A 5,179-nucleotide genomic window follows, 5' to 3' on the forward strand; every position below is an offset into this window, starting at 1 on the left:
AAAGTGATCAGCATCGACGATGTTTTGCCCAATGCGTCGTACGTCGAGTACGGTGGTCCCGCGTGAGCGGATGTATAGGCCCGTCTGGAGAGCTTCCGGTGTCACGTGGTCCGGAATCTCGTGGATTACGCCCCGTCTGTCGTGCTCTGTGAAAGGTATGTAGGCGTTCACGTCATGAGTGAGGTCTCCAAGGGACAATGTCTTGATTTGTCGAAGTTCGTTGGCAACTTCTGCGTGCGGTGTGCTCGCTACGAGGATATTTGATCCGTAGTGGGGGCGGAGGAGGTACCTTCCTTCTACCTGCTGCGGCTCTGGGCAGGCATTGCTTGCTGCTTGGGCAAGATCTGGATTTGAGAAGTTCTTTAAAGCGAGTCCTCGGCGAGGTCGAATCACGACTTTGATGTCCGTTTGCGGTAGATGCGGGAGGCGGGCTCGAAGGCCACGTTTCTTTGGCGTAGGATGTTTGTGATTTGGTAGGGGGTCCTGGAAGCTGGTGCTGCCCTGCACTTGGCTGTTGGTTTCAGTCCGGGCTGCTTTGCGAAGCTTCCTTTCTTGATGTCTGCTCAAGGCTATGTGACATTCCGTGTGTGCTTCGAGGATCCACGTTCGACGGCGCGGCGTAGACGGAGACCCGTGACAGCGGCATCATCAATTACCCAGCCATGCTCTTTGAGTGACGACCAGAAAAACCGGATCCGCCGCCGCCCCGGGGAAACAGGCTTTATCCTCCCCAATTTCCGGTTACATTCCAGGACAAAGGAGCTGTCAGCGGGCCAGAGCGCGTCGTACCACAGCCGACGCTATGCGATACCGCGAAGACGACATTCTTTCCCTCCCCCCCCCTTTGTCGTGGGCTATCGCCGGGAAGGCACCCACAGCTTCCCAGAAGGGCCGCGACGGACACCTGTCATGGCGGACAGGCAGTACTCGCCAAGAATGTGGAAAGACAGGCGCTAGTGAATTAGCTCCGAAGAGAGAGCCTGTGTATACTCTCACTTGAGAGAGAGTGGTGGCGTTTTTGTTGTTTATTTAGTTTGTATTGTTAACAGACTCTGGGTTCGAGGCTAAGCCCAGCCCAAAGGGGTGGTCCCCATCTCGCATGTTATTTTGGATTGGAGAATTGATGCTTTGGGCGGGCCACTGGAAATGACCGCCCTTAGTCCTTTGTTAATCAAGTGCTTAAAAGCACATGTAAACGGATGCAGTCCAGTCTGAGCTGGGGCTCCATGCTTAGCATGTAATGTGATGCTACTTAGGCACTAACCTGCCCGGTCGATGAGTAAAGAAGTGCAAAGTTTGTTCTGTTGTAAAATTATGCTCTGCTGTCATCATCTACAAGCTCCTGTTCATCTTCCAAGCCGAACGACACTAGAGGAAGGGTTTGTGAACCATCCTCGAAGAAACGGACGACTATTGAAATTCTACTGCAAGCACGCTCAGGACGACATCGTTTGCCAAGAGGGCCTTCAGCGCCGAAGCCCGTCAGCGTGCAGCTTCTGCCAGCAACCGCTCGAGCCCAACTCCGGAGCCACTCCATCGCCCCCATGAAGTCGTCGGCACGTAAGCTCGGACGCCCCAGCCTCTGATGTATAATCTTAATCATGTGTAATTATTGAATATACATGTTTGTTTAAACTGAGCCATACGGTGTCTCTTTGCCTCTCCGTCCCGTGTGGACCTGCGCATTATGGGGGTCATCACACTGGTGTCAGAAGTGGGGTCTCAAAAGCAAATGTCCTCTGAATGCTGTGACATTCATGACTTCAAAATTGTAATCAAAAGGGAATCACGGGACTGATTGTGGGACTTTTACCCCCATTTGAGAGGCTTGAGGCACTGGAGGGCTTGAAAAAAAAAATGTCTGTATCTGAGGGAGCTCCCACTCCACAGCCGTCGCTCGGAGCAAGCATGCTGGCATTAGGAAGCGTCATTCCGACGTTTACGGGAGATAAGACAGGGGTTCCAATCTGCGATTTCTTTTCCATGCTAGAAGAGATTGGGAAAATGGGGGGATGGTCCGATGCTCAAATGCTGGGAATGGCGAGGTGTAAGATGGCAGGAGCTGCTCATGATTTTGCATGGCGAGACGAAAAAGTAAAATCCACAAAATCATTTGCGGAATTTAAGAAGCTCGCGTTTGAGCATTTTGACACTGAACCACGTCACGTGCGAGTACAGAGGTTCCGTGACGCCGGACAGATGGTAGGGGAGGACGTGCGAACGTTTGCGTCGCGGCTTCAGCGCTTAGCGCGCGATACGTTAAGCAGGGAGGAGGAAGGAGACCAGCTTAAGAAGAAATACGCGGAGGATATACTTAAAGAGGAAATGACCGCTTTGTTCGTGGCTGGTCTGCAAGACCCCGTGCGCCGGTTCGTGCTCTCGCGCAAGCCGAGCAATTTCGACCAAGCCGTGGAGGCCGCATTGGATGAGGAACAAAATGAGGCGTTAACGACAGCCGCAGCGAGAGTACGCGTCATAGAGAGAGCGGTGCTCAACCCTGAGGTTGCTCTCTTGACAGAGCGGTTAGATCGCTTAGAACAGCTGCTATCTCAGCAGGTAGAACGCCAGGTTGAAGCGCGCGCTCAACAGCGCTTATTCGCTGGAAACCGGAGACCGCCACAAAGCTACAGGCGCGGTATGCGAGATTTTGAAGAAATCGTATGCTTCGCTTGCCAGGGTCGCGGACACATCGCCAGGTTCTGCCAAAACGTGCGCCGTGGGGAGCCACAAAGAGAAGCAGGCGAGACACGCCCTAACCAAGCCTACAACGGGGCTCCAGATACCGAGTCAAAAAACTAGTTAGTCCTCCCCAGCCTGAGGAGCGTGGGGAGGGAGCAGTAGATGATGAGGTGGTGGTAGTTTGTGTGGCCGACGAGGCATGCCCTGTTGTGCGTTGCAAGTTAAATGGTTGTTGCATGGAATTGTTGATAGATACGGGGTCAAAGGTGACATTGCTTAAGGAGAGCAGTTTTAACACGCTTCGAAGGAAGGGGGACCGCGAGGTGTTGGAAGCGTCTGGTGGTATGACAACCAAATTTGTAGGCATAACGGGGGATCCTCTTGGCATAAGTGGACTCTACCGGTTACACTTCTCTCTCGGCGGAATTGCATTGGAGCACCCTTGCTACGTATGCCCGGACACGGTGTCTCTGCCAAACGGAGTATCAGGTATATTAGGGCAGGATTTTTTGAGAAAAGGGAAGGTAGTAGTCTCATTCTCTGAGGAAGAGGTTAATGCGGGCGGCTCAAAAGTTCCGTTTTTGAACAGGAGAGGGGCTGAGATTCGCATTACCGATATTGACACCCGTCAAACAGTGGGATCATTGGAGAAGGTATATTCGCGGGTTGCCGTCCGGCTGGTCGAGGAGGCGGTCGTCCTTCCTTGGTCGGAGCACATTTTGTACGCGTTTGTGCCTTCAGATGTAGAGAGCGGCGCCGTGGGAGTGCTTGAGCCGGTCGACTCTCTCAGCAATGGCCTGAAGGCAGCCGCGTGCCTCGTGACAGTTAATGACGCCCACAGAGTGCCCCTACGGGTGGTTAACTGTAGCCAGCAGCCACTGAGCCTTCCCAAGAACAAAACATTGGCTTTCTTCACCTCTGCGATAGAGCAACGTGAGCCCACCGATACGGTACTCGCAACTGTAGAGCATGCTAGTCCTTCGGCTGCTCCAAAGGTGTCGTTCGATCTTTCTCACGTAAAATCCAGGGAGAGGGAGGCTCTGGCTGGTTTGCTGAACGACTACTCGGAGGTATTCGCCGCGTCCAACCTGGATTTGGGCTGCTGTGGCGTTATAAAGCACAGGATAGAAACCGGCACTTCATCGCCCGTTTACCAGCGTGCGTACAGGATTCCTTACTCCCAACGTGAGGAGATGGAGCGGCAGGTGCAGGACCTGATTGATCGCGGCATTGTCGAACACTCAAAGTCACCCTGGGGAGCACCAGCACTATTGGTGGAAAAGCCAGATGGCTCGTATCGATTGGTAGTGGACTACCGCAAACTAAATGCCGTAACTCGCATCGATCCATACCCCATCCCCAATATACAGGAGACGCTTTCTCAGCTGGGCTCTGCCAGGTACTTCACGGTAGTGGACATGGCGGCGGGATTCTGGCAGATAGCAATGGATCCGGCAGATGCCGAGAAAACGGCATTCAACACGCCCTCAGGGCACTATGAATGGAAAAGAATGCCGATGGGTCTGGCCAACAGCCCTGCTGTCTGGCAGAGAACCGCTGATGTTATCCTGGCAGGTCTTCTGGGGAGGCTGTGCTTCGTGTATATGGATGACATTATCATATACAGTGGCAGTTTTGATAACCATTTGCGCGATATTGAGCAGGTTTTGGTGCGACTAAGAGCAGCGGGTCTCAAACTGAAGCCCTCTAAGTGCCAATTCCTCAAAAACGAGGTGAAATACCTCGGGCACGTTGTTTCAGCTGACGGCGTGCGACCGGACCCTGAGAAACTAAGGTGTGTCTCGGATTTTCCATCCCCGACTAGCGTCCGCCAGGTCCGGCAGTTTCTCGGCCTGATCGGTTACTACCGAAGGCACATAGAGGAGTTCGCCAAGCTCGCTAAGCCGCTCACCGCCTTAACAGCCAAAAATGTCGCCTTTCGTTGGGACGAAAACGCGGAGAATGCTTTTGGGGCCCTGAAAAGGAAGCTAATGAGTGCACCGCTGTTACGCCACCCGGATTTTAGTTTGCCCTTCGTTATGGCCACAGATGCGTCAAAGTTCGCAGTTGGTGCCGTGCTATCTCAGGTTATCGAGGGCAAAGAACATCCCGTTGCTTTTGCTAGCCGACAGTTGAGCCCCACAGAGCAAAAGTACGGAGCTACGGAAAGGGAGTGCCTCGCCGTTGTCTGGGCAGTAAAGCACTTCAGATGCTACCTTTACGGCCGCAAATTCAAGCTAATCACAGACTGCCATCCTCTGAAATGGGTGATGAGTGTCAGGGACCCTAGCTCGCGACTCGCTAGATGGAATCTACACCTGCAGGAATACTGCTTTGAAGTTGAGCACAAGTCAGGAAAGACACATCTGAATGCTGATGCACTCAGCCGCACAGCTGCCGTGGCAGCTATAGAAGAGTTTGTCCCCGTAGTCGACCCCGCCGAATTACGCACAGAGCAGTGCAAAGATCCTGACCTGAAGCGAATAATCGAAAGCTTAGA

The sequence above is a fragment of the Amblyomma americanum genome, chromosome 9, assembly GCF_052857255.1.
Source record: "Amblyomma americanum isolate KBUSLIRL-KWMA chromosome 9, ASM5285725v1, whole genome shotgun sequence".
Lineage (NCBI taxonomy): Eukaryota > Metazoa > Arthropoda > Arachnida > Ixodida > Ixodidae > Amblyomma > Amblyomma americanum.